Consider the following 25,114-nt stretch of genomic DNA (forward strand, 5'->3'; position numbering starts at 1 on the left):
GGCTGTGGGGTCGCCCCTTGCTGCTTCTTCTGGTTTAGATATGAAGTGTCACCCCAGAGCTCCTGGGTTAATGCAAAAAGGTTCAACCGCGAAGCGGCTGGATCCTGAAGCAGCAAGCTACGCGGTCCGTGCCAGTCTGAATGGACTCACTGGGTGGAAACCGAAGGCAGTGCCTGGAGGATGTAGGTCACTGTGTCCTGGGAGAGGGCATCTTCCCTGTGGCCTCTCACCTCTCTCTCTGGGCTCCCTGACCCCATCATGAGCCCAGCAGCTTTCCTCTTCGGGGCTCTTCCCCCTCCATGGGCTGCCTTACCTTGGACCCAGAGCAACCGAGCTGGCCATCTATGGAATGAAACCCCGGAAACCACGGGCCCTAAATAAACTTTTCCTCCCAGGAGTCGCTCTGGTTGGCTATCTTGGTCACAGGGATAAAGAGCTAACATGTTGTTTCCCCCCCTGTGTTCCCGCCCACTTCCAAGCAGCTCTTTGCCCAGCCTGGTCCTCCCACATCAGCACTGAGCAAAGCAGAGGGGGAATGGGAAAGTGAGGGGATCTGGGCCTCGACGTCCCAAGAACCTCCCATGGGGAGCCCCCCATCCAACCACAGTCAGTGTCCCCCAACCTCTGGCTGGGCTCTGGCTCCTTTCTGGTCTGCTGAGCTGCATGGATGGGGGGGCAGGGAAATCACTTGGGTCATCTGAGCCTCAGTTTCCTCATCTGTCCTATGAGGCCGACAGGTTGTCTGCAGGCAAAATGTGTGGACTGTGGATGGTGAACCTTGTCTGCCATGGAGCTGGTGTGACTGGGTGTCTGTGGGGACAGAGGCAGGGCTCTGCTGGGGTCTGGGCTGAGTGAGGAGAGGGGATGGGGCAAGGCCAGGGACCCTAGCACCCCAGGCTCCTGCCTTTATTGGAAGAAGAACCTTCTCTGAGGGAAGAGAGGATTTCCAAAGAAACAGTTCCTTGGAGGAACTTAGCCATTCCCAGGCCCCTGGCACCGTGAAACCCTGTGGGCATGAGGTGCCCGAGGTCCTGTGAAAGCAACAGTTGAAGAGCATTGGCTTCTCACCCGCCCCACTCATACACGCATGAAGGGACACCAGAATGAGAAGACGTGAGAGTGGCACCGGAGTCGAGGGGGCACTAGAAGTTTCTGGAATGTGCCATGATGGCATGGTAAGAAAAATAAAAAGGTGTCAATATCCAGACACTTGGCTTTTTAGTGTTGACTCTTATCTAGCAGCAGGCTGGGAAGCTGAAGGGGTGGTCATGTAGAGGGCCCCATTTGCCACGCCTAGGGGTCTGGACCCCCCGCTGGAAAAGAATGCCCCAGCAGAGAGGAGAGAGTGTCCCCCTGAGTGCTGGGAAAAGGCTCACGGGCAGTGAGGAGGATGGCCGGAGTGGCAGTGGGGTGGCAGCAGGGAACAGGGGCACTGCATAGCTACCGAGAGTGACAGAAGTCAAGGCAATGCAGCTTCCTCCTAACTGATGATCAGGAGTCACAGAAGGGACCTTCAAAGCCAACCAGTGGACTCTCTTTCCCACCTAGGACACTCCACACAGTCTCAGCTGGGTGCCCCTGTGGTAGGACGCTCACACCCACTGACGCTGCCTGATCATCAGGCAGCTTGGGTTAAAATGCTTCTGGACATAGCATTTAACCAAAGGACTGGTTATGCCCTTCTGAAATGCACAGAAGCCCAGCCTCAGGAGTGCTGGTTCTACAGCCACTTGAACCCAATTGTTGGGATCCCCAAGCCCTCTCCCCTCCCCAGGCTCTGGCTCCAGCCTCCAGGCAGGTCCTCGCAGACCTGCCACTACATTTCTGGGCGCTCTTACTGAGCATCTACTACATGCCAGGCACTGAGTCCAGGCAACATCTACCAGCGACTATTATTTAATCCTCCCATCAAGCCAGAGAGCAGTCTCATTTCCTGTATCAAATGAGAAAATGGAATCCCTACAGACAAGGGGAGGTGTAGCTGGGAGAGGACCTGGGGCCTGGGGTAGAAAAGTTACCCAAGTTTTCCCAGAAAGTCAGCCATCAAAAAGAGGCTAGGCCTCAAGACACGACATTGGTCCCCACCATCTTTCTATAAGAAAGCCTGGGTTTCTGTTCAGGGAGTTGGTTCTGTTTTGTGTGTGTCACCTGCAGCAACTCACTCCTCAGGTAAGCCTGACCAGAGGAACACTGGCATCCTGCCCATACTACAGACAAGGGACCTGAGGCTCAGAGAAATCCTGCAAATGATCAAGTGTCCAGCTTTCCCACGCCTGCCCCTCTGCATTCTGGGCAAGAAGCATCAAACTATTCTGGCCCTCTCGGGGCACCATCCGCCATACGAGAGATGTGGGAATGCTGGTTTGAGGGCATTGGCAGTGGTGCAGTGGCTGCCATCTCAACAGCTGATGACTGTCACTCCCGAGAGTCCCCAACCCACCTTTGTAGTTTATCTGAGAGAGAGGCTCTGAGCCCTTTTAACAGCCCCTGGAAGGACTTGGCCGGTGTTCCTCTTGCCTGGGGTCAAGCACACTGCACACCTACCAGTCACCAAGGGGATGACAAGCTAATGTGGGCTTATCAGGGCTCCAGAAGCCCCCGTGGGCACTGGCCAGGGACCCTGAGGCAGTGCTTGGGAAGGTGTGGGAGCGGGCCTGACCTCTGCTCCCCAACCACAGAGAGGGATTCTCTGTTAATGGCTCAGCACCCTCTCCTTTCCCCACATTATTTATATGGATGTCACTCACCAGGAGGTTGGAAAAGGATCCTAGATCACAGAGGGTCACTCTGGGGTGCTACATGTTGCAGAACCAGGGTGGGGTGCCCCCACAGTACCCCGAAGGTTTGTGGCAAGTTTAGCCAGGTCAAAACCCCAGTGGCTCTCTGGCTCGCCTCATCAGCTCTGAGTCCAGAGGGGTAGGCTGGTATGGGGACCCAGCCCACCCGCCAGCTCGTTATGACTCCCCCAGACGTGCTCATTCTCGTCTCTGAGTAACTTTATTTATATTTTAGACACCAGCCCCAAATGCTGAAGGGTGCAAAATCAGGCATGTCCATCTCCTTGGCCATGCAAGGTGAGGAAAAGCCCAAGGTGGGCAAGCTGTGGGTGGTGGGGCGTGGGGGAGGCTGCGAAGGAGCCCCGCAGGCGACAGCATTAGCTTGTTATGTAAATACCTTATTCAATTATTCTTCCTCCTCCAACACAAGTCAGCTAATCGCTCATGCCTGGCTGGTTCATGAATATTAAACCAGCTCCCTTGCCAGAACATCGTAGTGGTGGGAACCTGTGGTCTCCAGGGAGGAGGAAAGCAAGAACCCCAGCAGCTCTGCTTAGTGGGTCTGGCACCTCAAGGGATTCTCCATGCCTGATGTCCACCTGCCTAGCATAAGGATGGGGGCAAGTGGACCATGGAGCCACTGGGCACCTGCTTCTGTGGAGGCACCTGGCTGGACTCAGACTGGCCATGTGACCTGAGGTGGTGAATGATCAAATGTCTCTGGGCCTCAGTTTCCTCATCTGTAAACTGGAACAGCAGCAGCTACTTATCTGTGATTGTGGCATGTGAATCCATATATATATATATTTATGAAGCACACCTGTTCTGTGTGTACAGTAAGGGACACCTGACTGCTTGACCCCTCCCTGCACCATACAGAGCCTTCCATGAACTCAGGGTCTGGTTTCTAGAGTCCTCTACAGAGGAGGACAGAGGGAGGGAAGGTAGGTGGAAGGGAGGGGAGGTGGAGCTGGGAGAGGACCTGTGGCCTGGGGTAGGTGTAAGTGGCTTCCAGGCAGAGATGGGCATGGCCTGGGCTTTGGAGATGACATTGATTCAGTCATCCAGTCAGTACAGATTTCCTGAGCACCTATTGTGTGCCAGGCACTTGCACTTTTAGTGGTACACAGAACGTTCCTTCCCCGGGAGCCTGGGCTGGCCTTAGTGATTGACCACAGAATGAGGTGAAATGACACCATGAACCTGGCTCCCTGGCACCCTCTACTTCTGCCTTTGAAGATACTCACTCTAGGAGCCCTGGGCCTTCCTGGAGGAGATCTGACCCCAGCCATGTAGGGCAGGCTATGTATGGGGGACCCCACCCAGCTGAGGCTCCACCATCCTGCTCTGCTCACCTAAGCAGCACAGGTCAGCAAAGCCCTCTTGAATGGCCCAGCCTGACCACCAGCTGAATATCACAGAGCGACCTCCCTCTGGTACCAGCATGTGAGATAGGAGACTCATCTGACTGAGCCTCGCCTCATGTCTGCGAGATACAGTAAAATGTTTGTTGTGTCAAGCTACTGAATTCTAGGAAGTGCGTTCCATAGCCATAGGTATCAAGGACATTGCAATGGGGGACGATGGACAGACACCATGCACTCAAACTAACAAGTCATTAGTATCTCCAGTGGTGATAAAGTCTACAGGGAAAAATAGGAAGGGGAGCAGGGAGTGTGTGTGTGTGTGTGTGTGTGTGTGTGTACATGCAATATTAAATCGTGTGCTCAGGACCCATTCACTGAGGAGTCCACATCTCAGCAAAGACCCAAGAAGGTTAAAAAACAAACAAACAAACAAAACTTAAAAAGCCCCACCTGGAAGGGGAGAGTCCCAGGCAGAGGAAACAGCAGGCACAGAGGCCTGAGGCCGGGGACATACCTGGCTCCGGCAAGGAGCCACCAGGTGTCTGCAGCCAGGTGAGGAGCACTGCCAGGTGGCAGGGCAGCACCCCTCAGCAGCAGTCCTGCACTGCACCTCAGTTTAGGTCTCCCAGTCCCCCTCCAGGCACCCCGGGATCATCATCCCAGCCCACAGACTTGGGAACTGAGGTCTAGAACACGATGGGCCTCAGGTTTGGTGCAAGAGCTGGCTGAGAAGCATTCTAGGATGCCACAACCAGAAGTTTCCAGGCACCTCTCTCCTCTCCTCCTCTCCCCTCTTCTCTCCTTCCTTTCACTCCTCTCCTTTCCTTTCTTACCCCCCACCCTGCTTCCTGGCTCCCAAGTTCTCCTCTGGGAACCTGCCCTACTCGGGCCCCTCAGCCTCCTCCACACCCCTGCCTGCCGGGGAGCTGCCCAGACAGCCCTGCAGGGAGGTCCCAAGGGTCCAGCAAGAGCACACCTCCACACGCCTGTTACTTCTGCACTGAAACAGAGCAGGCTGTGAACTTCGGGGCCACCTAAGCCACTCAACAGGTCAAGGATGGGGGTGGTGTTGAGGCATAGAAGTCCAATTCCATTATCTGAATGTTTACGTCCCCTCAAAATTCACAGGCCAAACCTCATCCCCAGTGCAACAGTGCTGAGAGTCGGGGACTTTAGGAAGTGGTCAGCTCTGGTCTCATGAATGGAATTTGTGCCCTTAAAAAAGAGACCTAGAGAGACCCTTTCCTTTTCTGCCAAGAGAGGACACCACTGGATGACAGTGTCTGTGAACCAGGAAGCCAGACCTTGCTGGATACCAAATTGGACTTGGATTTCCCAGCTTCCAGAACCGTGAGCAATCCATTTCTCCTGTTTATAAGCCACCCAGTTGATGGAATTGTTGTCCCAGCAGCCTGAACAGACTCAGACTTCAGGGAAGGGAACTCCTGTAGTTGAACATCTTCCAGAGAATATGGAGAACACCCCGGAAGTGAGTTTCATCATCGCTGGCATTTAGTGGGCACTTACTGTGGGTCAGGTCATGCTAACTGCTCTCTCTCTTTCTTTTTTTTTAAATTAATTAATTTATTTGTTCTAATTAGTTCTATATGACAGCAGAATGCATTTCAATTCATCATACAAAAATGGAACACAGCCTGTCATTTCTCTGGTTGTACAGGATGTTGAGTTGCATCATACATGTACCTAGGATAATGATGTCCATCTCATTCCACCATCTTTCCTGCCCCTGTGTCCCCTCCCCTCCTCGTCCTCTCCTTTAGCCCAAATTTGCTCCACTCTTCCAACCACCCTCCCCCCATTATGGATCAGCATGCACTTATCCGAGAGAACATTCAGCCTTTGGTATTTTGGGATTGGCTAACTTCACTTAGCATTATCTTCTCCAACTCCATCCATTTACCTGCAAATGCCATCATTTTATTCTCTTTTAATGCTGAGTAATTGTCCATTGTGTATATACACCACAGTTTCTTTATCCATTCATTTATTGAAGGGCATCTAGATTGGTTCCGCAGTTTAGCTATTGTGAATTGTGGCTGCTCTGTTTCTTGAGCCCTCTGAGGTCAATCCCATTATGGCCCCACTTCACAGATGAGGAAACTGAGACAGAGAGAGGAAAGAAGCTGGCCCAGGATCTTCCAGAGAGAAATTAGATGTGGGCATCATGAGCCCACTCTCAATAAACACAATGGGAAAGACAATAACTGGCCATTGTTAGTAATTTATAATTATTAAGGATGACAACCTAATTGACATTTATGGAATGCTTACCTTGCACCAACCTTTCCACATTGGGTTCATTAACTCCTCACAATAAACTGAGAAGTGATTATGTCCACTCTTTGGAGGAGGACATTGGAGTATAGAGGGGTTAAGTAGCCTGCCCAGGATCACACAGCCAATAAGTAGACTTGAACCCAGCTCTTTCTAATTCCAAGGTCCATGCTCTTAACCACTTTATTATAGCTAGAATGGCTAAGAAAACCGTGTTCCCCTGCACACCGTTAGGGGTTTGACCTAACAGTAGAATCTCAGGCATCAACGTTCAGTACTCATAAGTTACATTTACAGAAGAATCTAGTTTTATTTGTACACAGTCACAAGAGGTTCTTGAAGTTGACATCACCGTTTTCATTTTATAAATAGGAGAACCGAGAGCCACAGCTACTTAACAAGAGTCTCAAAGAGATCAGTGGTGAAGTTGGGACTTGACCGCCAGTCACCTACCTACAGTCAAGGTGCTGCCTGCGACCCAGCTCTCCAGGGATGGTGCTGGCCGGAGGTGCCCACCTGCCCCACATTTCACTGCTCAGCAGGGTTCTGGCTGCTGGAGAGCAGGACCTGGTGGAGGGCAGCTCCCCAAGAAGCATGGCCTGCAGTCCTGCTTTCTGTGCGGTGGGAAAGATGGCCCTGTGGGGAGCTCTGCTGGGCCAGAGGGACAAGAGAACTCCAAAAGCCCAGGGAAGAGGTGCAGGCTGGCTCCCACCTGAACACAGGGCACTCGGGAGTGGCAGGCGGCTTTCACGTTCACGTCCTGCCCATTTGCCCTGCTGCATTTGTAAATCATGTGTATCACTTGCACACACTAAAACTCATGTTTGTCCCCACTAAAACTCATGTTGAGGCGTGGTCCCCATTGCAGCACTGATGGGAGGAGCTTGGGTCATAGGTCTGAGCCCTCCTGAATGAATTAATGCCCTTCTTATATGTTTGAGCTCTCATGCTCCAGATTGGGTTAATTACCATGAGCATGCATTGTTCTACAGACACTTGTATTTTAGGTCTTCTCCATGTACCTGCTTTCCTTCCCCTTTCCTCCAGGACTGGAAGCAGTGTAAGGCCTCCCAGATGCAGCCACTGGATCTTGAACTTTGCAGCCTTTAGTACTGTGAGATCGAATATCCTCTCTTCTTTATAAATAACCCAATCTCGGGCATTTTGTTATATCAACAGGAAACAGACTAAGACACTATGTGAATGCCCTACTTACACACTTTATTGATTTCTTAAGAGAATAGGCAAAAGTATTACATGATACTTCAAAGAACAGCCCCAACTAGATTAATCTCACCAATAATTAAGGAAAAAGAAGAAGAAATAATTAAAGGATGCTTCCATCAATCTCTTTGCAAAGAGTTATAAGACAGATAATACCCAGGGCAGGCAAAGGCTATATATGGAGAAATAGCCACTCACAAAATACTGGTGGGAGAATAAGTTGGTAAAAATCCATTTTGAGGGCCAAATTGGCATTATGGATAACTGTAAAATACTCTCTTAACCCAGCAAGTCTATTTCTAGGAACATATTCTACAATGCATAGAGGTATATGTCATTGTTAAAAAGTGGACAATTTCTAAGGGTCAATTGATAGAGAGTCTGTTAATTCAATGAAGTATTAGAGAGCTATGAAAAAGAATACAACTTCTCTCCCTCCCTAGAGTGGCATAAAATGAGGCTAAGACATACTGCTCATTGAAGGAAATATCATAAAATAGTGTGAATGGTGTGACTAGAGTTTTATGATATATATTTATATTTATTTATTTATGTGCTTATATCAAGCCTGAATTAAGCACAGCATGCTCCTGGCTTTGGTTTATTTTTAGGGAAAGTCATGGGCATAAGGACTTTTCAACTTTCTATATAGCAGTTTTTGAACATATATATTTTTTTCACTGTGCCTTGTTAATATTTGAAAGCAGAAGGTAAATGTAGATCATAAATAAATCATGAATTGCAAAAAAATAAAATAAAGAAAAAGATGGGAGCAGGAAATAGCACTCTGAGCGGGAAGAGAGCATGGTAGAGACTCAGGCTGCAGCCATGCCCACTTCTGGAGAGCGGGGAAAGGGCTGGCAGGTGCTTCCCAGGTCTCAGGTCCCACCTGCATACAGGGCAGGGCTGCACAGCAGCTGCCTGGCGCTCTGCACTGCTCTGGGGTCACGGGGAGGGGAGGGAACCAGAGAGGGGGAGAAACCCTCCCCTGAATAGGAAGATGAGGACCCCCAGGGATGTTCCCAGAGTTTAGAGTTCTGCAATGGGGCAGCCTTTCCAGGCACAGGCACACACTAGGGAAGAAATGACATGTTAGAAGTAAGGAGGAAATCTGCTCCACTCCAGAGGTGTGGAGGGCCAGGGAAAAGAGAACGCCCAGGTAGAGAACCCAGAACTTGGGCCCCCTGAGATCTCCAGTGAAGTGGGTCTGGGGAATAACAGCTTTCCAAGTCACACAGACCCTAAGTCCAAATCTCTGGAGATGGGGCCCAAGCACCTGCATTTTAACCCCAATTCTCCCATGATCGTCAGGCATTCTAAAGTTTAAAACACAACGCTTTAGAGATTATGGAGCTTCTCCTCCTTTATTTCCAAACAGGGGAGCTGAAGCACAAGAGAGGCTTTGCCACTCGTCTAAGCTCACACAGTAATGGCAGAATTAAGCTAAAGGTCAGGTGCTCTGTCCCTGGAGGGAGCATCCAGGGCTCTCTATCTCTTTATCCTTCATCTGGCCAGAAAGCATGGCCCGGCTGTGGGGCCACTGGAGACTCCCCAAGCACCAAGATCATTCAGAGTCTACCTCCCACCATGTCTCTAGCTCACCACCCTCCAAGCAGGCACTGGACGGGGCTTTTAGAGCGTAGACTGAAGTGCTTATATCTTTCCTCAATGTCCCTTTAGTCAATTTCCTTATATCAGTTTGGAATCTACTTTGGCAAAAACGTTAGCTGGTCAGTTCCAGGACTTCTCCATCTTTCCCATTTTTCTCAGCTGGGTCAGGATTTTCCTGCCTCCCGACTCCCCCACCCCAAGGCCATTTAATGTGGGTGGTGGCTGTAGGAGGGGTGGACAGCTGATGTGGTGTGGTTGTACCATGAGAGGGGTCGGCTCCATTTCTAGCTTCCTTTGGTGCAGAGCCAGTTAGGCTTGGCAGAGGGCCCTCCTCCTCCTCCAAGAACAAACACCAGCAGCCCACTCACTGCAGCCCCTCTCCTCCTCCCCGACCTCTACTCTGTGTTCAGGTCCCTTCCCCTCCCCACCTACATTTAGAGAATCCCCAGCTCCTCTCAGGTGGAGATCAAAACCAATCAGCATGCACCCCCCGCAACACACACACTTAGTGTTTTGACTTTTGAGGCTGGAAAAGCCATGCGCTCTCCCTGCCCCCTCACTGGCTTTGCAGCCAGGAGCCCACAGCAGTGATCTGACCACCTAAGCAGGGTGGAGACAGGGGAAAAGGAGGAGTGGAGAATACAGAGGCCACCACTCTGTGACACCAACCTGCCTCTTGTCTCCAAGATGCTCCCACCCACGCTGGCCCCTGCAGGAGCTCCCCGCTCCTCTCTGCCTGTCCAAACAGACCAAGGGTCGCCTCCTCCAGGAACTCCTGGATTGCTCTGAGGACCTGTCCAGGTACCTGGAGTTCTGGCATTCTCAACTTTTATGGTCTTCCAGGATGTTCAAAGTTGCATGTGTGCTCATGTGAGGGCGTGCACGCACACGCACACGCACACGCACACACACACACACACAGATTTTGGTGTCTTGCCTGCACTATTCTACTGAAGACTCCGTTCTTTCCTATTGCTTCAGTTGCCTGGCTAAGTGCTGCCTTTTTGTTGTTGTTGTTGGGTTTAATGGAGGCCAAGATATCAGGTCAAACCTGACTCACCAGGCAATTCTGGGGAGCTAGTCGCCTTTTCGGTCTTGGTTTCCTTATTTGCAAAATGAGGAAGGTGGGTCCTGTGCTCCTCAAGGTCCCTCCAGGGTACATAATTTATCTAAACATAGCAGGAGAACTGTGACTCATCCTGAATCCCCATATCCCCCAGCCCCTGGCTCTGTGCTGGGCAATTGAGAATTCAATAAATATTTAGCTGATTGATGTAAGCAAAGCATAAAAGTCACTGAAAGGGACGTTAAACTTCTAAGAAACACTGAAACGGTCCACGGTATCTCTCTCTTGTGAATTCTCTCAGAGGGCAGCAAGCATAAATAAAGTAGGCAGCTGATTTTTTTTTCTCTTTAAAGTCAAAGACCCATAAATCATGCATGTGCAAATTCATTTCATAATTAACATCACTGGGTATATGTCTGTGAAAGTTGTGCTTCAGCTGGGTGAGATGTTCTGCTAATTAAAGGCTTATTTTGTGATGGGAATCATTTTGTGGAAGCGACTTTGCTCGCACTAGTTTAGATTTTTTTTTTTAATGACCCATAGGCTCTGCAAAGTGTGTTGGCTGATGGCACAGTGCAGCTCATGGCTTATTAGACAGTAACACCACGGTGAACCCCAGAGCCTCCATTTTCTAACCCAGCCAGGGGCAAGCGTGTTCTCCAAGTCACAAAGAACACATGCAGAGCCAACCTCCAGCCAGGAGGGAACCACCAGGCGGGATGAGATAACTGAGGCCTGGAGAGGGAAAGGGAGGCCCCGCCTCCCAGCAGACTGGCAGAACCCAGTTTGAGAACCCATCTCTTGACAATCTCCAGACCTCCATTCACTCGCCCCAGCTCCCTCGTTGCACATGCCCACACGGCCCTGCTTGCCTTGGGAGGGAGCGCTGCGTTCGATTGCAGGCTTGCCTTGCAATGAAGGAGCGCTCAGTAGGTAAGCTGCTCACCGCTTTGCAGAGTACCCCCTGGAAGCAAGCAAATTGGAAAGAGACAGCTGGGATGGAGTCTTAACTATTTTAATAATGTTTGGAACCATGGCTGTTGCTGGGAGATTAGCAGGGAAATGTAACGGTGTGTAATTTTTCCTAAGAATTCCATTAACAAAATCAAATGGGCAGACAGAGGCGGGGAGGGTGGGATGGAGAGCTTTCTGGAGGCTTCTATGGGAAGGAGCGGCTAAGTTCTGAACTTCAGCAAAAGCTCTTGGGGTGAATTTCAGGCTCCCTTGGGCCTTCTCTCATCTCTCCTGGTCATGTCTATCACTGGGGTGGGGAGGCAAGATATAGAGAACAGGGGGACCTGAGTTCAAATCTCTGGGCTCTCTCTTCCTCATTCTATAGCCTTAAGCAAGCCTCTCTGGGCATCAGCATCCTTATCTGCAGCTAGGGATTATCGTGCAAAGATATTCTGGGATCAGACATGAGGGGCTCTGGTGTCCCCACAGCACCTGGTGCGGAGTGGCCCTGAATAAATGGCCTGTCGTGGATTAACTCTTCAAAATGTCCACTTTTAGGCCCACTGAGACTCTTCACTACTATTTACTTCTGGTACCTCGGTTACTACATCTGGAGCATTCTCTCTGCATGGTGGTCAGAACCAGTGCCAAGGACAATGTCAGAGAAGGGATGATGAGGTCCCTCCCTCCAGGTGCTCACAGGGAGCTGGGGAGGCTGGGTGTTGATGTCTACTACTCTTTAGTCAGGCAGCAGACTTGACATGCTAGATACAGAGAGGGTTCCCAGCTAGCATCTCATTGACCTATCTCAAACCCTGGGAGAAAGAGGCTTTTGTGCACATTTTATAGACAAGGAAGCTGAGGCTCAGATCAATCTTTGCTTTAGGCCACAGAGCTAGTCTGTAGTAGAGTTTTGAATGGAGCCCAGGTATCCAGATTTGAAATTTCAAATTCTTTCTCCAATACCTATTATTTGTGTCTGTCCCCTCCCTCCAGTTTTGATAATGATTTCTAATTTTCTCTTTGGTTTGGTCTTGTAGTAGCAACTAAATGGTAAGCTCCTTGAGGGCAGACTTTTATTGCACCTCCTTCTATCTTCCATGAAGATAGTATACACACAGTAGGTGCTCCAGAAAAACTCACGGAATCCAGTGGACAGAGACTCTCAGAGACACCATTTCCTTAGCACATCTAGACTCATCCTCCAGTCTACACACACACACACACACACACACACGGCTTGCAAAATCTAATAACAATCAGTTTAAAAACATACTAAAAACAGAAAATTTATGTAGCATGACCCAAATTGAATTATACATTACAGCACTATAATTGATTTTTTAGAAGAGAGATTAAATTTATTTTATGCCTCACTAACTAACAGCTAGATTTACCTAATTGCTTGGAGTGCAGAGTTAGTATGATTCATTAAACTCCATACATGCTTGGGTACACTGCGCACTGAGTAAAGCTTCGCTACTCGCAGCAATTAACGAGGAGAAACCCGAGGCCGCACCAGTAATTGACGAGAACAATGCAGCTTGAAGTTTGCTGTGGGTGTTTTATTAAGTTCTCTGAGCAAAATGCAGATACTGCACCTTCTGGTAGAGCAGCTCCAACAAATCAGAGACAACGAATGCGTGCGTGTGCTCTCTCTCTTTCTCTAACTCTGCTGTGATGGGAGGGTAAGAAGAAAAGAAAAGGAGAAAGGAAAAATGGAAGCCTCATCTTGGTTTAATTACATCAATCATAACAGTTCTTTTAAAAATCTCACCGGCATCTGACAGCATGCAGGCAGAGCCAGCCAACCTAACAAAGAGTGAGTTTGGGTAGAATCAGGGAGCGTTCAGTAATTATATACACATTAACAAAAAGGTAGCAATTTAGGAAAACGGGGAAAAAATATGCTAATTTTGATAGCAAGAGAAAATTAGAACTCTCTGAACCATTTATTTATTAATTATTATTAATAGTAAAGAACATTTCCAAGTGGCATACATTCAAATAATAAGTGACTCCCTTCATGGGAGCACGTGCCTGTCTGGACTTGCTCATGGGTTCTGTACACGTCACACACACACACACACACACACACACAACACACACACACACGTTGTTTTCTCTTCGTTCGAAGCCACATTTGGATTTTTTACACTCACTCCCAGGACCAGTGAGAAGAATTCTTTCTTTCAGTGGTCTATCTACAAAACTGATTACATTGCTCTGTCCAGGACATACTTGGAGTTTCAGGCTTTTGCAGTTACGAAAACAGAGATAGAAATGTTCTCACAACCCCTATTATACCTCGAGGGCATCTGGGCCTATATTTTGGGGTTGGAGAAATTCGCTTTGTGCTGGGAGGGGCGTTTAAGAATATAAAAATGGCAGCTGAGGCTTATAGCTTCCCAGGGTGGATGATACAACTGGGGAGGCAAGACATCAATGACACCACCTGCCTTTCCTGTCTCAAGACACACCAATGGGCACCTTATAGCCCTGCCAAAGCTGATTGGGCCAGAGATGACACCTGATTCCAGCTGGACCAATCAGAGTCTTCCTTATGGGGATTTAAAACTATAAGAGAGCCACAGAGATTGGTGGTTATCCGAAGCGTAGCCACACTGGGGACAGCACTGCAGAGAGATGTTCCACCAACTCCCTGTTTTGTGGTCTTCAAAGCTTCTTAGGCCTGGAGCTTCTGATCTTCCTCTGTGTCATAGTTGCCCAGAGTTCTTCCCTACGTCTTCCTTTTGGTTCAAGTCACCCTGAGTCAGTTTCTGTTGTTTGTATCTAAAAGAGCACCAACTGATGGCCAAGACTGAGGGAGGAAACAGAGCAAGGCTGCATGAAGGAGGCCCTCTGGGCACTGCTGCTGTACCACCCCTGCTAGAGAGGCAGGAATTCAGAGATGTTTGGAGCTCAGTAGGCCCTTAGAGGACCTCTACTCCAAAGGTTTGCAAACTGAGTTCTTGCTGCATCCTCCATGAGAAGCCAAGGGGATATGGTGACCCTGCTGCATCCGTGGGAGAGACTGTAGAGCTGCTGCAGTGTTCCTGCTCCCGGCGAGTTTCAGCCCATCCTGCTGCTGCATGCAACCCACCTCTGAAAACCTCTGCTCTCTCCAGCCCAGGCTGGAGACCTGAGAGTAGGGGGGTCTTAAGCCGTCGCTCAAGGCCTCAGCTGAGTCAGTGCAGAAGAGCCCCGGCTGAAGGTAACAAGCACAGAGGAGGCCATGACCTGCAAGCATCCCTGCTTCTGCTACCACAAGACACCTGGTCATACCACAGTCTGTGTTAGACAAGGTACACCATTCCCTCGAGTCCACACAGCCCTGGAAGGAGCCTGTCAGCGTCATTTGACAGATGGGAAAACTGAGGTTCAGAAAGCCCAAGTGACTGAGCAAGAGACCCAGGAAGCAGCAGGAGCAGGGTTTAATTTGGATCCATCTGGCCCAAACAAAGCACGGACACTTTCCTCTGTAACAACTAATGTGTTATTCAGCTTTTTGTTGCCATGACAAATACCTGAGAAAAATCATTTGAAAGAGGGAAGACATATTTTGGCTCATGGTTTCAGTCCCTGGCTTCATTGCTTTGGACCTGAGGCCTGGCAGATCACGGCAGGAAGCACAGCAGAGTTGAGTTGTGCACTTAATGGTGGCCAGGAAACAGAAAGAGAAGGAGGACCGGGCCAGGGACAAGATATACCCTTCTAGGGCATGCCCCAGTGACTCGCTTCCTCCAACTAGTCTCCACCTACTAGAGCTTCCACCACCTCTGCCAACAGATTATGAGTTCATGAATGGATTCATCCATTGATGAGTTCAGAACTCTCATGATCCAAAAGCTCCACCTCTGCATTGGGGACCAAGCCTTCAACACATGGGCCTTTGGAAGATGTCTCACAATCCAATACCATGGAACTGATCCACAGGGGCCCTGGAAGATGGGGTTCTGGCCTCATTCAACTCTAGGACCCAGCTGTTGTGGAGCAGGTTGGCCTTGCCCTGTGTCCAAGGCTGTGGGAGAGAAGAGCTGGTCTCTGCCCTTGCTGAGCCTTAGACTAAGGGGACAGCAAGCCTAACTGCCTGGGATCCTTCACCCCCACCTCCACCTTGCTAGCTGCCTCCCCTAGGAGATCCTAAGGAACCCCAGCCCCTAACAGCCAGGCTGATCCTGGGAAGAGGCCTTCATCCCTGGAAATTAATGTAAAGGGGCTTCTGAATGGAAGGGACATGTCCCAAGTCAGGTTCATCCACTCATCGAGGGAGTACTCCTGGGCCCAAGGTATCACACCTGTGCTGGGTGGCCCACGAGGGGTGGGTATGAAGACATAAGCATTGACCCTGAGGATGCTCACAGTGCAGGGACCTTGACCAGGTCACTGAGAGTCTTGAAGGCCAGTGCCAAGGAGCTGAGGAGGTGGCACGTGAAAAAAACCCTGATTTGGGGGCCAGAGACCCTGTCTAGTGCCCTCTCTTCGTTATCTTCTAGTATGGCAATCTGTCTTTCCAGCCTTACTCCCACTATAGGCCCCTGAGAACCACTGAGTATTAGAGAGGAGAGATTCCATCACTTCCCCTCCCTCATCAGGAGAGCCAGCCTCTGGGTCCCCTATTTGGTCAAGTGGCTACTAAATAGACCCATTTCCTCTTGTCTGCTTCCCTACCAGGGCCCTCACATTTAGGGCTAAGGATGAACTGTAGGTCCATGTCAGAGATGCAGGCTGGCAGATAGGAACCACCTTAACATCAGGTTCATACAGACAGCTAAATGTTTCCTGCCCCCTCCCAGCCTGTCCCTCTGCCTCAGCCCTTTGATGAAGAAGTGTGTTTGCCTTTTCCAAACAAATTGTCCTGCACAGCTGGGAGCCCATCTCTGTCCCTGTCCCCTGTAGGCAGAGTACCTTTTAACAAGGACTCTTGGTGGGAGCCCTGAGGGCTCTACAGGGCCCTCCTTGTCTTACTTTGAAGCCTGCCCCCACCACAGCCCTGCCTCCTGGGCAATCCCCTGACACATTGCAAACACACTGGCCACAAGACAAGAAGCTGGATTGGATGGCCAACATGGGATTCTCTGAACTGCCACTTCCAGAAAGGTTGCCCAACATGCAGCGGGCCTGCCCAGTTAGCATCTCCAGAGAGTGTGAATTTTCTCCACATCCCAGGCCAGAAAGCCAGAAAGAATGCAGCTCACCTTCCACCATGACTATCCAAGTCTTTTTTTTTTTTTTTTTTTTTGAAGGAAAATTACGGGTCAATTTATTTTGAATGTATTTTTTAAATCCTTAGTGAAATATTGACTGAACAATAAAAGATACATGACAAAGTTGAGGCTGCAATGATTAATGACCTACTTACATAAACTATCCAAGTCTTTTCAGGGAAACATGGAGTTCTGTTTGTTACCAGGCGGGCAGAGAAACTAGCTGCAACATCGGCTGCTCCAAAAAATATTCAGAGTCAAATTAGTAGGAAAATAGGTTTTATTCAAAGCCAGCTTTGAAGGAAGTTAGAAGAAACTTAATTGTTTCAAAATGTTCATCTTCCATCTTCAAAATCCCTGAAGGTTAGCAGAACTTTTAAAGAGGCAGATGAGACCAAAGGTGGGAAAAGTCCATAGGCAGATTAAAGCCCTGAGCTCACAGCTTCTTTGGCACCTGTCAGGTTGGTGGGTTGCAGGCCTTCAGCTTCCTTTCTTGTTAGAGAAAGTCTGTTTTAATTGGAGAGAGGGAGACACAAATTCAGCCTGTTTCACTTTCCCAAGGGCTTGGCATATATAATCACGACTTCAGTGTCACAACCCAGATTTTGGTTTCCTTCTTCCTCAAGACCAGCAGAATTCTGTATGGATCTGATTCATAGGTAGGGTGATATCCTGCAGGTCAACCTGAGACTCTCTTAACCTTCCTTAAAAGATGGAGGGGCTCCCTTCTCCATGGCCTAGATCTCTGGGAGCTGTCAGCTTAGCTAGGAGCTTCTTAATTCCTTCCCATAGAATCCCGAGGCTCATGATGCAAATGGAGTACAGGCAAATTCTCTAGAAAAAAACTGTAGGTAAGAGAAATTCATATCTAGTCCTTCCAGCCGAAGGAACATTCTAGAAGTTCCTCAGTTCTTTCCTGGCATGGACATTAGCTCTGATCCAGACTAAAACATCAAGAAGCAAGCAGACAGGAACAGAGTGGACAAATAGGACAGTGACAGCTTCCATCTGCGTCAAGCTGCACGGTTCCTAGAACAAGTTCACCGTCTGCTTCATCCCTGAGCGACCCGTGAAGCAGGTGACACCCCTCTCCCAGGGACCCCAGCTAGCCAGTGGCCCAGCAGTAATGGCGTTGACCTCCATGAGCTTGCTCCCCACAGAGGCACTGCATTCAGGCAGAAGGGGGCCAAACAGAGCAGGCAGAAGGGACCTCAAAAGCTCTGTGATTACTCCAGGTTTCAATGAGAAATCATGGGGACATCAAAGGCTTTTGTGCTACAGCACACCTGGGGAGTTGCCCTGAATGGGGAGCTTTTCTATGTGAAATCAAACCATGTTCCCTGCACATTAACACCGCCAGCACAAAGATTCCTTGGCAGCATAAACAAACCTGAATCACTGGTGAATGGGGCGAATTTAAGGCATAAATTCCATATTTCCTGCTCACAGTGTTGACATAATTGAGATCCATTTGCTCTCAAAGAAGAGATAGCTAAGAGTTGAGAAATGACATTTAAAGAAATTCTCAGGAATCTCTATATTTTGTCCTTCAGTCCTCCATGGAGCCATGGCAAGAAAGATATCTAAATTGGCCCTATTTATAACTCACTAAAGGCAGTTTCTCTGTTCTTCAGAAGTTCCAGCCTCCTAACATGATTTGGGGGAGAAACTTGGGGAGGTCTTTGATGACTGCATGGAAACTTGGGGGCGTCTTTTGATGGGATAAGTGGGGAGGAGGCAAGAAGTGAGAAGCTATCAAAAGGGGTTTTATTGAATTTTTGTAGCTAATGAATGCATTTAATGGGAACAGCGTTGGGTGTCAATGCCTCATAATGATAATTTAATCTAGTTGGCTGGGTTTCTGTGGCTTTCGAGGAGGAGAGAAAGAAGGACCTGCCTGAGCAGTTAATTACTCTGTCTTTAGCCAAACTTCATTTAAAATTTCACCGTGTTCTCTAAACGGTGCCAAGGGACTGTGTCATGCGCGTCAGTGAGTCACTTGTAACCAAATCTAAAACAAGCAGGGGACCCAGGCTTTCTTCCTCTTCTTTGGACTCTGAATTTCTAATTCCACGTGACTCAGAGCAATGATGGGGCCTGATCATATAATAATAGCAACAACGAGTTGCTGGAGGCTTGGCCCCATTCTAAGGGCTCCTTGGACATGGAGATGCCTAGCTCTCCTTTACAGATGGGTAAATGGAGACTCCGAGGATTTGGGAGACTTGCCCAAGTGGTCATTAGAGGCAAAGAGGGGCTCTATACCTTCTCCTGCTTGAAAGAATCTGCAGTCTATTCTCCTCCCCAAGGAGCCTAGACAGCAGAACCCAGAGCAGACCAAGTAGGCTCTGAACAAGCTCCCTGAGAACATGCCCTGTCCACCGCCTCCCCACGAGCCATGCTCTGGCCATGCTTGGGAAGTGCTGAAAAGAAGCCTCTGCCCTGCCCACCTGCACTTAACATCACTGTACGTCAGCCTCTCAAGCTGGATGTGGAATCTCTGTGAAGACCCACCCATTCTACTGGTGGGAGAAGGGAGACCCAGCAAGGTTAGGGGATGTTTAACCATTCAGTTGAACAACTGAATGAGGAACACTGTTCACACAGCTGGTTGCCATTAGCACTTGAGTGGATCCATGGCTAAGGTTTCAACACCCTCCTTTTTCCCTTCCACCCCAAGCACTGTTGAGAAAAGGCAGCTATTTTTATAATCTACATTTGACAGATGGTGAAATGGAAACCCAGCAGGCGAAGAGGTCTTTTCCAGGGTCCTGAGATCATGGATATTTAACTAATGTGGATTTTTATAAGCAGATGAGATACAAATTGACAATGGCTGGCCACAGGTGTAATCCCATCTCCACAAACACACGCACACCTCCAGGAATTAATGACATAACCTTAAACAGAACATTAAAGAAGAGTGCAGGGTTGTTGTTTTTTTTTTCTTTTTTCCTTCTTCCTTCTTCCTTTACTTCCATGGTCTGAATGTTGAAATCCTAACCCCCAGTGTGATGGTATTGGGAGGTAGGGCTTTGTGGAGGTAATTATGTCATGTGGATGGATCCCTCATGAATGGAATTAGTGCCCCTATAAAAAATACCCTGCAGAGACCCTTGTCCCTTCTACCAGGAGTGGACACAGCAAGAAGGCTCCACCTATGAGCCAGAGGTGGCCCTGTTTAGACACTGAATCCATCTTGACCTTGAACTTTCAGCCTCCTGAACCATGAGAAATTTCTGTTGTTTATAAGACACTCTGTTTATAGTATTTTGTTATAGCAGCCCAAATGGACTAAGAACAAACCTTCCTTCTTCCTTGTTTTTTTGGTGTGTGTGTGTGTGTGGTGTGTGTGTGTGTGTGTGTGTGTGTGTGTGTGTGTGTGGAAGCTGAGATGCGGAGACAGTAAATGTCTGGATTTTCAGGGTTTGTGCTGGGATTTGAACCCAGGTTGGCTTGGCCCTGACCTATGATGCAACTGCCCAAGCTGGAGTTGGGTCTGTCTTTCCTCTGGCTGTGTGCCCCTGCTGGCTCTTCCTCCCTTCGGTAGCTCCCCATCTCTATCATAATTGGCATCCAAACTCTCCCTCAAAAGGTGGAACCCAACTTTCCACCCAGAAGAAATTCCCCAAATGGAATTTCATATTGATTTAAAAAACAGATTCCCCACATGGAACCAATAGTGTTACATGCCGTCTGGTTCCACTCATGAGCTAAGTGTTACTTGAGATTTGTGCTCCAATCCCAGGCTGGTTTTATTGAGAACATTCTCAAGCCAAAGAATTTCAAAAGGAAGCTAGGTACGCAGACAGGACCCCTTGAACCTGTAGCTCAGCCTTCCAGCAACTGGCACTCAGAGCTACGCAGCTCCTGCCACGAGCCCTTCCTGTGAGAGGAGTGGGTGGGAATGGTGGGAGGCTGAGGGACAGGAAGACCAGTAAACACTCTCCTGCCCTCAGCTGAAGAGGAACTCACAAAAGCCCCATGGCCTCCAGTGGTGTCAACTCTCAGGCCTGGAAGGAGCCCAAGCCCAGGGTTGTGGCCCATGTGCACCCTGCACCAGCCATGCTGGCTGTCCCCTTGACACTGCAGGCTGGTCTCCACCATGACCCTGCCATGGTGCCTTTAGCCAAGCTTGAGGGGGAGGAGAAGGAAGACTGACCCCCTCCCCTTTCTCTGAATGGAAGTGTCATTCCCGACAGTAGAAGAGTCAGCAGGCCTCTCTCTGAAGAATATTCAGGAAATTCAGCCCAACCATGAGGTCTTGGAGAGGAGTGGGGCTCTCTGTCCTTCAAAACATTTGCTTGGGTGGGGAGTAGCTCAGTGGTAGAGCGCTTGCCTCACATGAGTGAGGCACTGGGTTCCATCCTCAGCAAATAAATAAAGGTATCATGTCTGTCTACAACTAAAAAATATATATATATATATTTTAAAAAGAAAACAACATTTGCTTGTCCTAGTGGGTGGAAAACAAGGATATGTTGGCAGAGATGCCCCAGACAGCACTTGCGGCTGCCCAGCCATCGCACCAAGGCAGGGCGATTTCCGGGAAGGAGGCGGGACTTGACTAGGACACAGACCTGGCTTCAGCTTGAGTGCCTTTCCCTTTGTCCTAAGTTGGGGAAGTAGACAGATGAGGGCCACTTCCTAGGGCCTGGTAGATGGGGGCCGAGGCTTTGGTTCCCAACCCTCCTTCCTCTTTCCTTACAAAAGTCTTGGAAGTGGAGAATACTTTCCTTCTGACCTCTAGGAGCCTCTGAGCCACCTGGTCCTCTCCTGTAGTGAGCTGGACCCTCAGGCTTTTGGCTGTCTCTCAGCCTGACTCTTCCTCAAAATCAGCTTGGGTCCTGGATGGTGGTTCACACCTGTATTCTCAGCCACTCAGGAGGCTGAAGCAGGCGGATTGCAAGTTCAAGGCTGAACTCAGTAACTTAATGAGATTCTCAGCAAGACTCTGTCTCAAAATAAAATTGGCTAGGGATATAGCTTAGTGGCAGAGCACCCCTGGGTTCCATTCCACCATACCAAAACAAACAAAAAAGAGGCAGGGAGAATCAGCTCAGCCTCTGCTCTTGCTGTCGCACCACCTGACTGTGCTCTGGCCACCTGTCCTTGCCCTCTCTGCATCTCAGCTTGGCACATCCCTCTGGGGATGCTCCTGGAATTGCTGATCCATATTACTGGTGGCTTTTGCATAAGACTAGGCCCTCGAAGGCAGGACCCACATCCATATTCGTGTATATTCTTGTGTCAAGGTCTGGCCTAGGTTTGTTTAACCCTCTTCACGGACAGAGTAATTTCTTGGCATGTGCTTGAATCACACTAACACTTTCAAATTTATGTTCTCCCTTAACCTGTGTCATGACCCTCTCTGGGAATATGTTTCCCGTCTTACAGTGGAAGAAACTAAGATGTGGAGGGTCAAAACTTGCTCACAGCACCAGACCAGAAGTGGCAGATCTGGGCCTTAAAGCAGGGCCTGTTGCACATGTTCAGTGCCCTCTCCATGGTGGCCTCCAGCCCCAACAAGCACATCTAGCCTTGCTGCGTTCCAGCGAAGTTCACAGTACCCTGCTTGCCCTCCCTGGCCCACCCTGGAGGAACGGGTTCTGTTAGGAGGAAGGTGGGGCAGCTATGGGTAGGCCTCCAGGAGAGGGCCTCCTCTAGGCTGAATGTTTGGGTCATGAGCTAGACACAGAGACCACGCCTGCCTTCCTCTTGGTCTCCTGCCAAGCTCTGGACACTCCTGAGTTCCAGAGCACAAACCCTCCAACTTACATTTCCACATGTACACCAGGCTGCCATGAGGTTCTTAGCATCCCCGTTTCAGGCCAAGCCCCAGATGACTGAGGGGTCTCCCTCTGGAAGGCCTGGAGGGGTCCTGTGGCCCTATGCACAGGTTCTCCCTTATGGGCTGCTGGGCTGCCTGGGGCCTGGGTGTGCAAATCATGGGGTTTGGAGACACTGACTGAACAGACACAGGGCGAGCCCCTGCTAGGTGACGGAATGGTGTCAGATCTGGAGCCACAGCAAAGGGAAAGATATTGAACTCTGGGGAGGCACTATAATCACACCAGATGCATGGTGCTGCAGAGATAGAGGAGGGGGACTGTCAGTCGATATGGGGGTCCTGGAAGGCTTCTGGGGGAGGCAGTGCCTGAGTGGAGGCCAGAGAGAGCACTGGGGAGAGAGCCCAGGACAGTGGGGAGGGGCACTATCCAGGAGTTACTTGCCCTGGGACCTCAGCAAGCTCTTTTCTTCTCCAAGGGTCAGTTAGCTCGGCTCTGCACACAAGGACACTTCCTACCTCCCAAGCTTGGTGTGACAGTTCAACATGACCATGTGTAAGTGCCCCTGTGGTGCCAGGCACATAGCAGGGACTGGCCCTTTCTGCGTGCTGCTTTGGCCCGTCTGCTATAAGCCTGACCGTGAATCATGTGAGTGCAGTAGAAAGACCAGAGCAGCTAACCGCCCAGAGTCTCCTCTGACTCCTGGATGTCCCTGATCTTCCCCAGGCCCCTCCACGTCCTGCCCCCTGTCTCATTTGTCTTTGGGCCTGGTGATGCTGACAGCTGAATATAAGAGCCGGCTTCTGGGAAATACCAGCCTAGGTCCCACCATAGGTGGGACACCCTCAGGCTGACGGGAGACTCAGAAGCACTGATTTGGACTGGAATTCAGAATTTGCAGGATAAATCCAGGGAGTCAAAGTTTAGAGTCCAGTGCGGAAGGCCTTGAGGCCGTCCTGTGGAGTGCTGTCTCCGGGATCTCCAGGACATGTGGCCCTGCTTTCTGGAGCCTGGGCTTCCCACAGGTGGGCAGGCTGCAGCATTCCCCCTGGGGACAACCCCAGTGCCGATTCCCTCTGTTCCTCATGCAGTGGGCTGTGAGAGGTCAGACTTCTGGAGGTGGTGTACTTGGAAGGTATGAACCCACATTAGAGAGTTCTAGAAGGGTTCTGAGCAGGGCAGGAAACTGCTATAACCTGATTTGGGGAATGGGGTGCCCTCCCCATGTAGAGTTGTCAGGTTTAGTAAATAAAGTACAGGATGCTCAGTTATGTAAATTTCAGGTAAATGATGGGAGATTTTTTTTTTCAGTGTAAATATAATTCTTGGGATATACTGAAAAAAGTTCTCCATTGTTCATCTGAAACACACAATCAGGCAAGCTGTGTTCTACCTGGCAACCTCACCTACAGTTTTGTTTTCTGGAGCAGAGCTGGAGGTGAGAGTGTGAGAGTGGAGAGGCTCAGGAGAAGGTGGGCAGCCACGGAGGAGCAGGAGGGAGACCCAGGAGGTAGAGCAGGGGCGTGAGGGCTTCCCCCGTAGCAGCTGCTTCTCCCTTCCCCTCCACCTCCCCCAGCGATGAGCTGGGCAGGCGTGTGGGCACGTCTCAGGAACCTGAGTGTGCTCTCTGAAATGTCAGCAGAAATAAACCTGGCTAATCCTCCACGATGGCCCGTCACATTAATATCCCTGAAATTCCAAGCGGATTAAAATAACCGCGAGCATGACACCATTTGGAAGGCTGGGGATTTACTTGGAAGCAGTGGCCCATTGGCGAGCATTCCTCTAATTGCTGCTTCGTATAAATAGAGTGTTCTTTAATATCGCCACCAGCCCTGGCTGACAGATTTAGATCCGAGCTGTCGAAGTCATTAGTGCCCAGGCCGTGGTAAACCGAGGCTCCGTTAGGGCTGTAAATGGGATTCTCGTGGGCCGATCAATCTTACCAAAGCCGCCAGCGTTGCTTGTTGATCTGCAAGGTCCTGAGTGACTACAGCTTCCCAGAAATGTGCTTGCATCTGTCAGAATTATAAGCAGCTGGCAGCTGACACAAAGGTCATATTTGCTGCTGGTGTGGAAATAGAATCTCCCCAGTACAAGAAATGCTACTTAGCAGTATATCAATTGCAGGCGGGTCATTAAAGAAGAGGGATGTGTATGTGTGTGTGTGAGTGTGTGAGTGTGTGTGTGTGTGTGTGTGTGTGTCTTACAGGAACTCACTTTCGCTGTAGGTCCACCCTGGGCTTGAAAGCAAGCAGTTGGATGACTAAAATGAAACAGCAATTAGTTCCCAGTGAACTTTCCAGCACTATGGTCCTCAGGCAATTTCCTTCTGTCATCTAAGAAGTATTTATTGAGTGCTCATGCTGTCCCAGGCACTGTTCTAGGCATGGCATGGAGCCTTGTCAAGAGCTCATATTTATGGGCTGTGTGGCTATGGTCCTGTATTGGCCTCTCTGAGCCTCAGGCTCAACAAAATGGAATAAATAATGTCTACTTTGGAGAGACTGAGGAGTTGATGAGATAAAGGCCCTGAAATGCCAGGACTGATTATGCTCAGTGTACACTAGCCAGCAACGGAATGGCAACTTACTTCACATGGTCATCCAGGGAGAGAATAGTGGAGGAAGTGAGGGAGTCAGGAAAGGGTGAGCCAGACCTGGAGATGGTAAACCATTTGTGGACCCCCTGTGAGAGGTGACTGAGGGTCTAGACTACTGTGTCTGAAGCCTTGGAGACTCGGATGCCATCTGATTTGAAGACAAGGGCTCACAATACTGGGGGTTCCCGGGGTCTGCCTAGATACTCCACCAGCCTGGAGATT

Source organism: Marmota monax, unplaced genomic scaffold (assembly GCF_021218885.2).
Source record: "Marmota monax isolate L192 unplaced genomic scaffold, Marmota_monax_Labrador192_F-V1.1 WCK01_AAM20220418_F8-fsc00078, whole genome shotgun sequence".
In the NCBI taxonomy this organism is placed as follows: domain Eukaryota; kingdom Metazoa; phylum Chordata; class Mammalia; order Rodentia; family Sciuridae; genus Marmota; species Marmota monax.